The sequence below is a fragment of the Schistocerca americana genome, chromosome 1, assembly GCF_021461395.2.
Source record: "Schistocerca americana isolate TAMUIC-IGC-003095 chromosome 1, iqSchAmer2.1, whole genome shotgun sequence".
In the NCBI taxonomy this organism is placed as follows: domain Eukaryota; kingdom Metazoa; phylum Arthropoda; class Insecta; order Orthoptera; family Acrididae; genus Schistocerca; species Schistocerca americana.
In genome coordinates, this window is record NC_060119.1 from 20754485 (window position 1) to 20772140 (window position 17656).

Consider the following 17656-nt stretch of genomic DNA (forward strand, 5'->3'; position numbering starts at 1 on the left):
CAAATGCCGGGATGGTTCCTCTGAAAGGGCACGGCCGACTTCATTCCCCATCCTTCCCTAATCCGATGAGACCGATGACCACGCTGTCTGGTCTCCTTCCCCAAACCAACCAACCAAACTTATCAGTTTGTATTTCTCTCTATTCATTAATCATTTGTGAATTACTTTATCTTTGCTTGTGCCACGTGTTGTCTCAAATTGTGTGTGTCGCTGAGTCCCACGTTACTAATCGTGCTGATTTTTTTGAATCTTAGTTGTTGCATCATTTTATTCTAATTTAATCCACAACCTGTACAGAGATCAAATTCTGACTTGACTTTCTCTTTTGCTGAAATCTCTGTTTTTCTTCCTGTTCTGCTACATATTTTGAAGAACAAATGTTTGGCTTCAAAACCAAAGTGTGTTTTACCTGACCACAATATTATTGCACTCGGCCTCTGTGGCTGTTATCGGCAACTTGTGTTGACGTTACAGTAAACAAGTACAGTGGTGGCTAACAGAAGTGCACGGTAAGCTGACTGAAGCACCCCTCCTTCCCAGCTGCAATAATATTGTGGTCAGCTAATAAGGTCGTGCTGGTGGTGGTAAGTAAGTAGTAGTAGTAGTAGTAATAATAGTAGTAGTTGCTGTTGCTTTTGCTGCTGCTGCTGCTTTGACCTTCGGCCCAAACACTGGTTTGATGCAAAGCTCCACGCTAGTGTCTTCTGTGCATGCCTCTGCATCTCTGATTTATTACTACAACCTCATCTGTTCTAACACGCTTACCCTATTCATAACCTGGTTCCCTCTACAGTTTTTACCATCATTAGTTTCTCTATTACCAAATACAGAATACCTGGATGGTGTCCTAATTTCCTGTAGCACCACATCTCTAAGACCTCTGTTCTTGTTGGGACAAGATGTCTTGCTCGTTGTTGTTGTTGTGGTCTTCAGTCCGGAGACTGATTTGATGCAGCTCTCCATGCTGTTGTATCCTGTGCAAGCCTCTTCAACTCCGAATAACTAGTCCATCTTACATCCTTCTGAATCTGCTTAGCTTATTCATCTCTTGGTCTCCCTCTGATTTTTTACCCTCCACACTTTCCTCAAATACTAAATTGGTGAGCCCTTGATGCCTCAGTATGAGCAAATGATCCCTTCTGCCTCTCATGTTGTGGCACAAATTACTCTTCTCTAGCTTGTATATGAGGATAAACTATAGACAAATAGCTTTACAAAAGAATTTCTAACATTTAAATTTATCTTAACAAATTTCTCTTTTTCAGAAATGTTTTTCTTTCTGTGCCCTTCCAATTGTGCCATCTATAGTTGTTTTGCTACCTAAATATCAAAACTTACCTACTACTTTTAATGTCTTCTTTCCTGCTCTGTTAACTGAATGCCATTACCCTTGGTTTACTTTTGATGATGATCATATTTTAACCTGTTTCCAAGACAGTTTGTGTCCCAATCAACAGCTCTTCAAAGTCCTTTGCAGTTTCTGATGACAAAATTTAAACTTCTTTGACAAACAGCTTGTGACTTACGAGCCTAATATGTTAGTGCCACACCGTGGCAGTCCAGAAAGGTACTTAGCATCACATTGCCCAATGGTAGTATATTGGTGTGCATTTAGAAGAAATCACTTGTAAGAACTTGCATGAGATGTATGCCCAACAGTGAACAGTTAGAAGGGTAACTTTTGTCTGTTCATGCAAAGCTGTCGGTGAATGAAGTCGTGATGTGAGGACTGGCAACTGCGTTCTGCTGCAATTTGGACTGCAGCAATGTGTGAGTACAGTTAAGGCACCAAAATATTTATTCAGTTCAGTATAATAGCACCACATGGTGCAGTGTTCCAAGGCTGTTTTAAATGAGCAACGATATATAAATGGAATATTCGTGGCAACTAAATATCGAAGTGCCTCTGCTGTGTTATTCCTGTACTGAAACATGCCTGTCGAATGTTTTCTATTTTTCCCCCCACTTTGGCATGGAAGTGTCATGTGTTGTGATAGTTGCCTGCTGTGCAGTTTTGCCTCGGAACGTCCTTACAAATAGTTGAAATACAGGTTTTTCCCGTAAGAGTGCCCAAAAATTTAACACGACATAGAGAATGCTCCGCCGAACAGTTTGAGGCAGGGGAGCCAGCTTAAGGAGACAATAGCAATAAAATCACATTACCGTGTACTTTTTTATTTACATTAGTTAACTGCAAATACCATCACTGACACAATGAATGCACGATTTGTACAGTACCTTACAAAATGTGCTGAAACAGTCAGCCATCGAACTCGGGACAAGTCTGACATCGATAAACAAGATTTTGGCACACCCCGACAATTATCCCTGGTGTGTTTCAAATTACATCGCAGGGAACTACAATTCTCTAAACTATTTCCAACTCTGTATCGAGTGGGGTCCCGTACACAAGTGACTAGATATCCCCAAAGGAAATAATCAAGGGGATTCAGGTCAGGTGACCTCACAGCCAGTGACCAGGAAACATTGAGATGGCTGCAGACATCCACACTGAAATGAGGTGGTGCACTGTCACGTTGTATCCACATCCTCTTGCGAACAGCCAAGGACACGTTCTCCATCAATGCAGGTAGAACTCTTTGCACGAACCTCAAGTACATGGGGCCATTCAGATGGCCAGACAGATGATGTGGCCCAGTGAAATTGTCGCCTACAATGCCGGCCCAGATATTCACAGCAAAATGTATTTGATGGTGTGACTCTACTATAGTGTGATGGCTTTCCTCATCCCACACATGGCTGTTCCTGTTGTTCGAAATACCATCACAATCAAATGAGTAAACAGCATGATTTGGAGGAAATCTGGTCACTCAATCCATTGTTGGAGCAACCAGTGACACAGTGCGACCCTTGATGCAGAGTCAGTCACAAACGTTCCGTGGTATCATTGTAGGTGATACGGGTGCAAATGTTTGTGGAGTACTCACCACATGCTAGCATGCTAGCATGTGCAGTGCCCATTTCTAGTGCAATACAGTGAGTACTTGTAGTGGGACTCACTGCAACACACTCCAGCACCGCCTCTTGAAAATCGGGTGTGAGAGTAGTTCTCATGTTGCCAGGTCCTTTGTTTCTTCTTTCCTATGAACCAGTCTCGTGCATTCATTGACTGAGAGAAATAAGCACTCATCATGATACATGATGCCTGTTGGGAACCCTGTATAGCCTTTCAGCAGCGAGAGCATTGCAGTGATCTCCATACACAAATTGCATGTCAGTGAGTTCTGCGAAACTGTACCGGTATTGCTCCATCGTATTGTACTATACATCTCTGAATAGCACTGAGTGATGACTGGTTCTGTAAGGGATTCATAGCATGTTCTGTCATGGGACAGTGTAAATATGATACAACAGAGCCACCTTATGGACAAGTAAAGTAAATAAAATCTACATGATGACTTCCTAGTAACCAGGATTGTCGTCCTTGTATCCTTGGAGGAAACAAAGAATGCACATGTAAATAAACAGCACAGTATGTGTAAACTTGTGCTTATGTTACTTGTAAATGAGCTGGAAAATAGTAATGCGAGAGAAAGCAGTAGACACGTTTACTCCTTAAGCTGGCTTCTCTGACCACAGGTTCCCTACCTCAGATTGTTTGGTGAAGCATCCTCTATGTCCTGTTACATTTTTGCACACACACACTTACAGAAACACTCTGTATACTTATATAATTACGGAACTAATGACAGTAGAGAGTATTGATGACCAAAGCAAAATTCACAGTGGGGTGTCCTTCGCAAAGATTGGAAGGTAAATTCTCCATGTTGTTGAGAACTGAAAGAATTCAAAAAGTGTTACAGTAATAGATGATGTATTGTCATGAAAGATGCTAAAACTGTACATTTTTCAAATATCAAAAAGAAATACTTTGTCACCTTAAAAAATTTAAAAAACACAAATTGTTGAAACTGTCTGGCAGATTAAAACTGTGTGCCGGACCGAGACTCGAACTCGGGACCTTTGCCTTTCGTGGGCAAGTGCTCTACCAACTGAGCTACCTGAGTATGACTCACACCCCGTCCTCACAGCTTTACTTCTGCCAGTATCTCTTCTCCTACCTTCCAAACTTTACAGAAGCTCCCCTGCAGTTTTAATCTGCTAGTGCCAGGTAGGTACAACATCCTGTGCTGGATCCGATATGTGGATGACGTCCTGGTAGATGAACCAAACAGCAGAATTGACCAGACGTAAATGCTGTTCATATTAAAGTAAATTTTAAAATGGAAAAGGAGCAAAACAGGTAGTTAAATTTCTTGTACATTCTTCAGAACTGCAAACGCACATTTGATATAAACTGAAAACCCAACAACAATGGATGCAATAATACACCAGACATCAAATTGCCCAAACTCTCACAAATAAGCAGCACTTGGATACAAGCCCCACAGACTAAACACAGTACTATTAGACACAGACAAGACAACCACCACAAAGGAAAAAATAGCATAGCACAAATAGCTAAGGGCAATGGATACAAGGAAATCATAGTAACAAAGCTAAGTAATGAAATAAAGAAACAGAAAAAGATAGAAGCACGGATATCACTAACACAATGATAGACCCACACAGAGATACATACAAAACTTAAGAATAGGATCACAAAATAAGAAAAGAAAGAAAATAAAACATGTACACAATGACATACAACCACAAAACACATGCAGTATATGTAATATTGTCAGAAAATGAGGCATAAAAATAACTCACCATGCAAATGATTCAATTCAAAAGTCTTTCCAAAATTAATAGAAAAACAGACCTACATAAAAGATAAAAAATTTACCATCTGAAACATAATACATGTGGTGGAAGATAAGTAAATCAAACCAGAATGTTTGACGTCAGATACAGAGAGCACAGAAGTATAGGACAGTTCATTGTATAGGGCAATTCATTCAGCTTTCACTGAATATCTACACCAAAATGGACATAAAATTACCACCAGAGCCACAGACATGGAAATTGAAGACGAAAAAACATCTTCTCACCCTAAAAGAAAACTGACATTTAAAAAATCCCCGTGGAAATAAACAGATCATAAACAATTAGAACAACATTGTAAACCACACAATTTTCAAACTAATGTCTCACATACTACAATATTAAGTATAGACATTTGACCACACCCCTATTACATGACACCCAATCGCTATCCCCCCACCCCCAATCAGTTCCCATTCACCACTACTATGTCCTCCTAATTGCTTTTCCTCTAATCAATTTCCACACCACCACCACCACCACCACCACCACCACCACCAACACTCCCCCCACAACTCAGTCTGTTCTCGACACGCATCCGTTCCCCCTTTTCCACTAAATCTCTTTTAAACATATAAGAGATCTTCAGTAATTCACACACACACACACACACACACACACACACACACAAATTTAAATAAAATTCATTCCCTTGTTGGCAATGCTCACAACCTACACAGAAAAGAAATGAATAAATATAAACACTGTGCTGGGTGCGTAACTTGTAAAACGACAGTTTTGATTCTGTTGAGAAGTTTTACAAAGTGGGCTGAACTACAAACAAACACCAATATAAGAGAAAGTGGCTTCGAAAAAACTGCCAAGAGTAAAAGTGAAATGAAGGTTTTTTCAACCTCTGCTGACAATGAGGAATAAAACAGTGGTTTGCCAAATGTGTAAAGAGACAAAAACACTGTAAGTAAATTCTACACTGATTTTATAAGGAAATACTGGAAAATTCAGGTTGGAATGTAACAATATTATGAAAAGGAAAGTTGCTACTCACCATATAGCGAAGATGTTGAGTCGCAAATAGGCACAACAAAAAGACTCTTATAATTAAAGCTGAAACCAACAACAGTTGTCTGAGTCTGAAGTTTTGTGTGTGTGTGTGTGTGTGTGTGTGTGTGTGTGTGTGTTGTTCATAAGGCCTTAACGGCTGAAAGCTTTAATTCACAAACACACACACACACACACACACACACACACACACACACACAATGACAACAGATGATGTTTCATTCTGTGATTGCAATAGCTTAAAACGTGAAAACTGGTAATGATTGGTTTATAACAGCTGGTGTGGAAGATGGCCTCGCAAACACACACGTTACTATTTCTGCTCACCAAGCGGCAGCAGGAAAACACACACAGAAAAAGGTTTTGAATGTGCAAGCTTTCGGAGCCACTGGCTGCACCTTCTGGCAGAAGAGTTGAAGGGTACACAAGAGGGGTGAAAAAAAAGGACTGGGGAGGTTTACGAAAAAGGTCAGAGTTTGGAAAAGACCCCCGTTTGGGCCCCATGGTGGGGTTTCATGGGATCCATAAGATTCAGCCGCTGGTTTGGTTTAGATACATTGATGACATATTTGCCATTTGGACTTGTAGTGAGGCTGACCTGTTAAAATTCTTGGTACCTCTAAATACAATCCCATGCCAATTTCTTTGATTTTTGATCTTATCCTCACCAAAGGGCAGCTACACACTTCTGTCCACATTAAACCTACTGCCAAACAACAGTACTTACATTTTGAAAGTCGCCATCCTTTCCATATCAGATGTTCCCTCCCATATAGCCATTTGAGGCAAATGTATTTACTAGCTACGTTGAGAAGGCTGTGGCCTCCTAAAATCATGCCCTGAAATGAGATCCATTCTATCAGAAATTCTGCCCATCACACCTAGAATAGCTTTTCATCATACTTCCAGTCTCTGCAATATTATTGTCAGATTCTGTGCTCCCTCTATATCCATCTCCCTACCTGTATGGTTCCTATCCCTGTAACTGCCCCACTGCAAGACTCACCGTATACACTCTTCAGTGCCAAAACATACCCTATCAAAGGGAGAGCTACCTGTGGAACATCACGTGTTATATACCAGCTATTATGTAAACACTGTTTGGCCCCTTACATTGGCATGCCTATCAACAAGTTATCAGTTAGGATGAGTGGGGATAGGCAGACGGTGTATACCAGCAACATATGATACCATGTTTCAGAGCACACTGTACAACATAAGTCGTGACCTTGGTGCTTGTTTCACCACATGCATTATGCTGAGTCTTCTCCAGACACAAGTTTCTCAGTACTCTGCAGGTGCTACAGCATTCCTTGGTTCTTAACACCCACCTTGACTTAATTTACATTAATTTATTCTGTCTCATCGTTTCTTCACAGTAACTACTCCTTTCTTCACTCTGATTTAGTTTCTACATCTTTTATTTTCTGATCCATCTATTTTTCGCTGTCCTGCTCTGCACACTATTACATACTATGCACTTAGATTTCCACTCATATTTACTTGTTCACAATGTTTTAGCAGTAATCTCTGTCTTGCATATTAATATGTCCTCCTGCTTAGGCTCTCAGGTTGCCAAATCTAGTCCGGTGCAGTCCCCAACAGTCAGTCTTGCCTTCTTATCCCATCTGGTAACTCTCCCCTGACCCAGGGTTCTGGGTGACTTTTCCAAACTTTGCCCCTCATCTCTCCAGTTCTTTTTCTTGACCCCTCTTGCTTACCGCTCAGCCCTTCTACTGGAAGGAGCAGCCACTGATTCCGAAAGCTTGCATCCCGAAATTCTCTTTTATTGTGTGTTTTCTCCAGCTGCTGCTTGGTAAGATGATTTTTTAATCCATCAAAGTATTTTATGTTGCCAAAAATTTAATAATTTCGTTGTTATGTTGCTAAGTCTGTTACTTGTAACAACCTTATGGAAGGGAAGTTGCTACTCACCATATAGTGGAGGATAGTGGAGTGAGAGCTAAGTACATCTACATCTATACTCCGCAAGCCACCCAACGGTGTGTGGCGGAGGGCACTTTACGTGCCACTGTCATTACCTCCCTTTGCTGTTCCAGTCGCATATGGTTTGCGGGAAGAACGACTGCCGGAAAGCCTCTGTCCTTGCTTGAATCTCTCTAATTTTACATTCATGATCTCCTCGGGAGGTATAAGTAGTGGGAAGCAATGTATTAGATACCTCGTCCAGAAATGCACCCTCTTGAAACCTGGACAGCAAGCTACACCGCAATGCGGAGCGCCTCTCTTGCAGAGTCTGTCACTTGAGTTTGCTAAACATCTCCGTAACGCTATCACGCTTACCAAATAACCTTGTGGCGAAACGCGCCATTCTTCTTTGGATCTTCTCTATCTTCTCTGTCAACCTGACCTGGTGCGGATCCAGGGTGTATACGACCCGGGACAACCGGGAAATCCGGGAAAAACCCGGGAATTTTTTCCTCCGGGAGAAAACCGGGAAAAACCCGGGAATTTTTCGGAATTATGGGAATTTTTCATTGTTTTAGCTATCAGTTAATTTTTTGTAATTTTGACTGCAGAATTGATTCTCTAGCAAAGAATGTTATTGTATCCTGCTACTGGAGAATGATTGCAGCAATAAAATATAAACGAGAGGGGAAAAAATAAAACTTAAGTGACAAAGGAAATGTGCAATTTACAACACAACACCGTGCACGCACAAGCGTCTGCAGATAGCAAAAGTATGTCAAAGGCCGTAGGGTGCAGACTGTAATTCTTCGTAACAATAAACTGCATGCTATGAGCATGACATCACAACTGTTCACATTAGATTCGTTTGACCAGTTGCTAGATGTCTGTTGCACATGCGCATTTGACTCGCGTATAAGCAGTACCTTCTCCCGCTTCCCGCTACGGCGCTACTTGTAGTTTAGCTGTTAGCTGTATCGGTAGTAGCTGCAAGCAGCCAGATGCAAACGGCCCTAGCTGCCAGATTCGTGCTTGCACAGAGTTGTCTGAGTTGTAGTGGGGAGGGGGTTAGTCTCCACGTGACCCGTGTTTACGTGATTTCGCTGCTTCTCTTCTTGTACAGCTCCCACGTCAAATGAAAACAAAACGGATTTCTGTGGCCGGGAGCTATCAAGTGAATTAAAATACATTCACATAGTTACAGAGGGCAAAAATGTATTATTAATTTCAGTTTTCTGATTTTATTTTCTTTCCGAGTTAGTAGCAGTCAAGCATATTAATCGTCTTGCAGAAGAATGAAATTATTTTTGCAAGTTTGCTAAAGAAATTCCGCTGAGGCAATCATTTTATATGAAACGAAGTGTTTCATTCTACAGTATTGGCTAGTTCCAACTGTTCGGTGAATTTAAAGTGCACATTATCATCTTCTGCCATGTATGGCATTATGCCATGATAAAGAACCAAACATGAGATCGTAGAGTACTGGTACTCCAAGAAAATTTACATCCCAAAAACCACACTGAAAAGCTTAATATCAGATGGAACCTACTTCATTGTGAATCTGGAAAAAGCCAATTTGCACTTCAAGCCGAATTATGCATTTTAGTATGGTTTAGGAAATTTTGATGCTCTTTGGAGTATCCTCTGATGCCCTGTTTCTTTTTTGGTGTAATGTAAGCTCTCTTAGTGCTTTATACCCACGAACATGCGGGCTTCCTACACCACTGCAGTTACACACGCACAATAATGCGTTTTCTGGCGCTCTCTGACAACTGGTAAATCGAACCTATTTTTAACAGTGTTGCGAACGGTCGTTAGAAAAGCGTTACGTTCAAAGTAAATTTCTTTTTACGCAAGATGACTTATGTTACGTGTGAGAAAGTGGGATGGATATCTAAATCACAGAGTGTTTGAAACTGAACAGTTTGAGGACCAGCCACTTACAAGAATTTCGAGCCGAGACATTTATGTCATAATTTTAAATTTACTGGCACATCTGTGTGATGTATCTTAAAGTATAACACACACAAAAAAGATCAATATTAGATGTGAAAGCTTAGCATCTGTTGTAGCGTGTTAATTTTAGAGACCAATATTATATGTGAAAGCTTAGCTTTTCTTGTAGATATACGGTACTGTGTACATTAATGTAAACCGTTAACTTTTCCTCTTGTGTGTTTGCGCTATATAACCAGTAATCTTGCTATTGGCTGACTATAACACGTGTCCTGTGCTCTGAATAGCTGCTGTCATCGGCTGGCGAGATCTCGTGGCTTGAGATATGACTCGCTTACAGGAGGACATCGCAACCTCGGTTGCAACGCTCCGGAAACTAATAAAACGTTAACCATTCAATGGATTGATAAGTTTCACAGTTCCGAGGGAAAATCTACGGAAAACCTACTGTCACTTAGCACAGAAAAAGTGTATTTTCGCCCGGGAAAAAGCATATTTTTTAAACGGGATATCCGGGAGAAATCTGGGAATAATTCGGGGAATTTTTTTTTCCTTGTCCCCGTATACACCCTGGGATCCCACTCTGATGAGCAATACTCAAGTATAGGTCGAACTAGTGTTTTGTAAGCCACCTCCTTTGTTGATGGACTACATTTTCTAAGGACTCTCCCAACGAATCTCGACCTGGCACCCACCTTACCAACAGTTAATTTTATATGACCATTCCACTTCAAATCGTTCCGTACGCACACACGCAGATATTTTAAAGAAGTAACTGCTACCAGTGTTTGTTCCGCTGTCATATAATCATACAATAAAGGATCCTTCTTTCTGTGTATTCGCAATACATTACATTTGTCTATGTTAAGGGTCAATTTCCACTCCCTGCACCAAGTGCCTATCCGCTGCAGATCTTCCTCCACTTTGCTGCAATTTTCTAATGCTGCAACTTTTCTGTATACTACAGTATACAGTATATTCTGTATACTACAGTATAGTGTTGAAACTTCCAACACTATCTACTAGGTCATTTATATATATTGTGAAAAGCAATGGTCCCTTAACATTCCCCTATGGTATGCCAGTCTATAGACGTCTCTCCATTGAGAACAACATGCTGTGTTCTGTTTGCTAAAAACTATTCAATCCAGCCTCACAGCTGATCTGATATTCCGTAGGCTCTTACTCTGTTTATCAGGCAACAGTGCGGAACTGTATCAAACGCCTTCCGGAAGTTAAGGAAAATGGCATCTACCTGGGAACGTGTATCTAATATTTTCTGGGTCTCACGAACAAATAAAGTGAGTTGGGTCTCACAAGATCGCTGTTTCCGGAATGCATGTTGATTCCTACAGAGTAGATTCTGGGTTTCCAGAAATGACATGATATGTGAGCAAAAAACATGTTCTAAAATTCTACAACAGATCGATGTCAGAGATATAAGCCTATAGTTTTGAGCATCTGCTTGACTACCCTTCTTGAAAACTGGGACTACTTGTGCTATTTTCCAATCTTTTGGAACCTTCCGTTCCTCTAGAGACTTGCGGTACACAGCTGTTAGAAGTTCTTTCCCTTACTCTGTGTAGAATCGAATTGGTATCCCGTCAGGTCCAGTGGACTTCCCTCTGTTGAATGATTTCAGTTGCTTTTCTATTCCTTGGACACTTATTTCGATGTCAGCCATTTTTTCGTTTGTGCAAGGATTTAGAGAAGGAATTGCAGTGTGGTCTTCCTCTGTGAAACAGCATTGGAAAAAGGTGTTTAGTATTTTAGCTTTACGCGTGTCATCCTCTGTTTCAATGCCATCATCATCCCAGAGTGTCTGGATATGCTGTTTCGATCCACTTACTAGTTTATGTAAGACCAGAACTTCCTAGGATTTTCTGTCAAGTCGGTACATAGAATTTTACTTTCGAATTCACTGAACGCTTCACGCTTAGCCCTCCTTACGCCAACTTTGGCACTGTTTAGCTTCTGTTTGTCTGAGAGGTTTTGGCTGCGTTTAAACTTGCAGTGAAGCTCTCTTTGCTTTTGCAATAGTTTCCTTACTTTGTTGTTGAACCACGGTGGGTTTTTCCTGTGCCTCACAGTGTCATTTTACAATTGCCTTGAACTTTTTCCATAAACCCTCATCATTGTCGGTGTCGGAACAGAAATTTTCATATTGATCTGTTAGGTGGTCTGAAATCTGCCTCCTAATACTCTTGCTAAACAGAAAAACCTTCCTCCCTTTTTTTATATTCCTATTTACTTCCATATTCGGGGATACTGGAATGGAAACAGAGGAGGAGTTGAGGCAAGGAGGATAAGGGAATGTGGGGTATATTGCAGGGAAGGTTCCCACCTACGCAATTCAGAAAAGCTGGTGTTGGTGATAAGGATACATCCAGCAAGGCTGTGAAGCCGTCATAGAAATGATGGATGTCATGTAGGGCAGCATGCTCTGAAACAGTGTGTTCCACTTGTTTCTTATTCGTGACAGTGCCTATATTGGGCTGTGTGAAATAGAATTGGACTGTGTGAAAAACAATTGGACAGTGTACGGGTGGTGATGACTGCGTAGTTGAGTGCCCTCAAACCAAACACCACCACCACCACCACCACCACCACCACCACCATCACTTATTTCTTGGCCACAGTTTGTTGGTGGCTATTCATGCAGACAGACAGCTTGTTGGTTGTCATACCCACATAGAACACACCACAGTTGTTGCAGCTTAGCTTGTAGATCACGTGACTGGTTTCACAAGTAGCCCTGCCTTTGATGCAATAGGTGATGTTTGTGATGAGTAGGTGGTGGTGGTGGTGGTGGTGGTGGTGGTGGTGGTGGGAGGATATATGGGACTGGTCTTGCATCTAGGTCTGTTACAGGGATTTAGCTATGAGGTAGGGGTTGGGAGCAGGGGTCGTGTAGGGATGGACAAGTACGTTATGCAAGTTCGGTGGACAGCGGAATACCACTTTGTGAGGGTTGGGAAGGATGGTGGGCAAGACATTTCTCATTTCAGGTGTGAGCTAACAACCCAAAGATGTTTGGGTTCACATGCGATCCCTCTTCGTTGAAATGTTTTGGCACAAACTCATCTAAGGGTAGAACTGCATGTGTCACATTACACCCACTAAATTAGACACGTGTGAACCGTTGGTTAAATTGTATGGTTGGTGGCAACTTTACAAAACTGTATGAAACATACAAAGTTAATGTAACACATAATAACAGTAATAATAATATCAGGAACTAAATTAATGACCCATAAATGATGTAGGCCACACAGTTGTGATTTGGTTAGAATAATGTTTATTCAGAAAGCAAACTAATAGCAAAAGTGGCCGTATTTAGAGTTACTGTTACACTTGAGTGCATATCCATTTGACGCAGTTGGATTGTTTACAATCTCATCGCGAAATAAAAGTCCAATACTCCACCTCGTTATCTACACAGAAAGTTAAGAGTTCACATCAGGCGCAAGGCTGCTCACCGCTCAGACACTAAGTCCCACGATACCACACAATGCGAAATTTTCTAAGTGTTGGAGGGAGAATAAGAAGTTTACAAGTGTTACAAGCTTTTCCAAGGTGGCCGAGAAGATGCCAATGACAAACCTTGCTCTGGTCGCCCCAGTGCTTCAACAACAGATGATAATGTCAAAGCTGTGAAGAAAATTGTTTTGGAAAGTCATCAAATACAGGGAAGTTGCTGAGGATATTAGCATATCTGTCAGCTCGTATCATGAAATTTTTTTGCACGTTTGGGACACGAGACCTGTCAGCGAAGTTTGTTCCAAAACTTCACAATTTTGATCAGAAGAACCGTCACACGAGTATAGCTGTGGAGCTCTTGGATTACGTCAGTGATGATCCTGATTTGCTCAAAACGGGTGATGAAACATGGGTATATTGTTATGACATCGAAACCAAAGCCCAGTCATCCCAATGGAAGCATCCCGGAGGGCCAAGACCAAAAAAAAAGCACACGAATTTGGATCAAATGTCAAAATTTTGCTCACTGTGTTTTCAAATTACCGTGGCATAGTGCATTGTGATTTTCTGCCTTAAGGCTGTACAGTCAATAAGGAGTATCACCTTGACGTTATGTGCCATTTGCGAGAAGCATTATGCAAAAGAGTCTGGAATTGTGGAAAAACAATTCATGGCTTTTGCATCATGACAGTGTACCTGTTCATTCCTCGTTGCTTGTGAGAGATTTTTTGGCCAAAAACATCACGACAGTTATGCTTCAGCCCCCCATGTGACTTTTTTTCTGTTCCCAAAACTGAAGAGACCTATGAAAGGACAAAGATTTTCAACAGTTGAGAAAATAAAAACTGCATCACTGGAAGTACTCAAGGCTGTACAAAAAAGTGCTTCGAGTATTGGAAGAAGCATTGGCACAAGTGTATTGTATCTGAGGGGGGGGATTATTTTGAAGGGGACAACATGAGTACTGATCAATAAGTAAATATCAAGCCACCTTACTCTTTGAACACACCTTGTACTCCACAAGCTACCGTATGATGCACAGTGTGGGGCACCGTGTATCACTACTAGCTGTTTCTTTTCGTATTCCACACACAAATGGAACGAGGGGAAAACAACTGTCTACATGTTTCCGTACGAGCCCTACTTTCTCTTATCTTTACGGTCCTTATGCAAAATGTACAGTAGAATAGATCTGCAGTCAGCCACAAAAACCGGTTCCATAAATTATCTCAATAGTTTTTCGCAAAATGGATGTTGGCTTCCTTCCAGGGATTCCTATTAGAGTTCACAAAGCACCTCCATAATATGTAAGTATTAATAGAACGTACCAGTAACAAATCTAGTGGCACATCTTTTAATGACTTTGATGTCTTTCTTCAATCCAACTTGATGGGGATCCCAAACACTCAAGAATGGGTCATACTAGTGTTCTACACGTGGTTGTCATTTATTGATGAGCTAAAATTCTCCAAGTTAAGCAAGGTTGACTATTTGACTTCCATACTAAATTCCTTAAGTGCTCATTCTTCAAAATTTCAAAGAATGTAGTCCAGTCAACATTCCCAAAAGCTTTCTCTAAATTTACAAATGCTATAAATATAGGTTTCCCTTCTGTCACCCTGTCTTCTAGGATGAATCATGGGGTCAGTATAGGCTCAGGTGTTCCTATATTTGTCCTGCATCAAACTGGTCTTCCCTGAGATCAGCTTCTGCAGTTTTTAGAATTTTCTGGAAATAATTCATGTCAGTATTGGGCAACCATGAGTTAACTGAACTGATGGCTTGATAGTATTCACGTCTCTCAGCACCTACCATTCTTGGATTTGGGATTATTGTATTCTTCTTGAAGTCTGAAGGCATTTTGCTTGTCAGGTATTTTTCCCAACAGGTGGAACAGTTTTGTCATGGCTCTGTCTCCCAAGAATGTCAAAACTTCTGATAGAATCTAGTCTGCTGCAGAAATCTTGTTTTGACATAGATCTTTAAGAGGCCTGTCAAATTCTTCTTGCAGTATATATCCTATCTCATCTTCTTTTACTTCCTTCTCCCTTTCTATGATACTCCTTTAAGTTCATTTCCTATATATCACCATAAAGCTTTCCCTTTTTTGCTTAGTAATGGTCGATTTTTATTATTTCTCTGTGCTCCATTTATGATAATGTATTTGACAGCTTCCCACCTTACCCTCCTGACTCAACACTCATCTTTTATCTCCAAATTCAAATATAAATTTCATCTGATGATGTTACCACAGATTTCCCTGTGTTGTCTGGAAACATTGTGCTTGGTTGCCTTTTGAAACCATTATCCATTTATAATATGACAGTTTCACACGCAAATAATCATACCTAGGCATTATAGAGCCATAAAGTGAGACCCATATTACCAGAAAATTTTTAAGTCTTTGTATAAGTTGACTATATACTTTAAAAGAAGCAATGAGAGAGTTCATTATTGTAATTTAAAAAATCGTTAAGGCTTTCGTGGCCACTTGTTAACAAACTGCCTATTGGCTCCTGTCTCGGGCTCTTCGGCCGACGTTCATCTAATGATTTTACTGACGTTTCACCTGTACGAGTGGCTGGCATTGTCAAAGCTTCACCCTCCATTGCCGGTGGTGAACTGGAGCCGAGCTCGCAGCCGCAGACTATATGTACCTGGCATGCCAACGTCCGAGGGCTTCTGCACGGTCATTTCAGGTGCGGTTCTCCTCTTGCTACCTGCGACGGTCATTCGCTGCAGTACGGGAAGCCAGGATCCGTTTACCTTTAGATTTTCCTCTTTCTTGTGAAACTGTTCATGTGTTTTTGTATTTCTACAGCTTCTCTGAACAAGCGCGTGTGATAGTGCTTTTCTACAGCCAGAACTTCCATGCCGGCGAATTTTATTACGTGGTCAGTCTCACTTAGTGCCTGCTCTACCACGGCCGACTTCTCCACCTGCCCCAACCTGCAATGTCACTTATGCTATTTGATCCTGGTGTTAATTGATCATCCAGTCATTCTGCCATAAACTTTTCCGCATGTGCATGGTATACGGTATATTCCCGACATTGCAAGTGGGTCCCTTTTCTCCTTCGCCAATCTAAGACACTCTTTGATCTTCTTTGTCGGTTTGAAAATCATCTTTATGCAATGTTTGCGCAATATACAGCCAATTCTGTCCGTCAGTCTGGGAATATATGGCAGAAAGGCTGTACCCGACATTTCTTTTTCTTATTCCTTACTTCACCGAGTGTTTGGTTCTGTTACACTTCTAATATAATTTGTGGAGTTCTCAGAATCCTTTCCAGGTGTTGCATTTCTTGTCTGAGGTGTTGCGGCTAACATATTTGTCCTGCTCTTGTTACAAGCGTATTAATCATGCCTCTTTTCTGGCTCGTGTGGTGGTTTGATAGTTTGTGCAGGTATCGGTCTGTGTGTGTCGGTTTTTGATACACGCTGTGTCCCAGGTTTTCGCTGTCCCTTGTGACCAGCACATCTAGAAATGGCAGTTTCTTGTCCTTTTCTACTTCCATGGTAAATGTTACGTTGGCATGGGGGCTGTTCAACTGTCTTACGAAGTCACCATGGCTCCACACCACGAAAGTTTCATCGACGTACCTGTACCACACCTTAGGTTTGCAAGTCGCCAAGTCCAGCGCCTGTGCTTCGAATTGTTCCATGAAAAAGTTGGCCACCACTGGACTAAGAGGACTACCCATGGCGACACCTTCCAGCTGTTCGTAGAAATCGCCATTCCACGTGAAATAGCTTGTGGTGAGACATGCATGGAAGAGCTTTTTGATGTCTTGCAGGGAAAATGGAACCGATGTGCTCCAGAGCATCACTGAGTGGCACTTTCATAAACAATGAAACATCAAAGCTGACAGAGATGTCGTTTGGTGCAAGTTTCAGTTTCTTCAGCTTCTCAATTAAATGTCCTGAGTCCTCCTTTATGTATGTGTCGGTCTTCCCCGCGTGTGGCTGGAGCAGTGAGGCCAAGTGTTTTGCCAGTTTATACATCGGTGAGCCAGGAGCGCTAATGATTGGTCTCAGTGGAACATTGTTCTTACGGATCTTGGGTAATCCATACATCCGAGGTGGTAGGGCTATATAATGCAGTACAAATAATGGCGAGATATTCAGAAGTTGACAGTATATGCAGCTTGTGCAGATAGCTTGCCATTAGAAAATTATATTTATTGAGTGTGGAAGTGTGTTTGAACATACTATTAAAGAGGATTGTACCCGCTTCTTTTCTCATGTGGCAGGCCTTCTTGGAAGTCATCACACTATAGTTTGCAGTCCCAGAAAACAATGGCCCAATGACGCTATAATGAGCACTGTGGCAACATGGTGACTGTAGTTTATGCCATGGGTCTGGGAACTTTTTTGCCACATGCCACTTGACTACCTAACAGCAAGATAAGTTGTGTCTCCATCACACTTGTGCTATCTTGCAGGCAGGAAATTATCAGCATCGATCGTGCACTTGCAATGTTGTT

At 41.4% G+C, this 17656-nt stretch overlaps 1 protein-coding gene across 3 annotated transcripts in view; it reads left to right on the forward strand.

Moving 5' to 3' along the window:
* Positions 1-17656, forward strand: part of LOC124545827 (serine/threonine-protein phosphatase 2A 56 kDa regulatory subunit gamma isoform) — a 327568-nt gene that overhangs the window by 232097 nt on the left and 77815 nt on the right. The gene's annotated exons all lie outside the window — the stretch shown is intronic.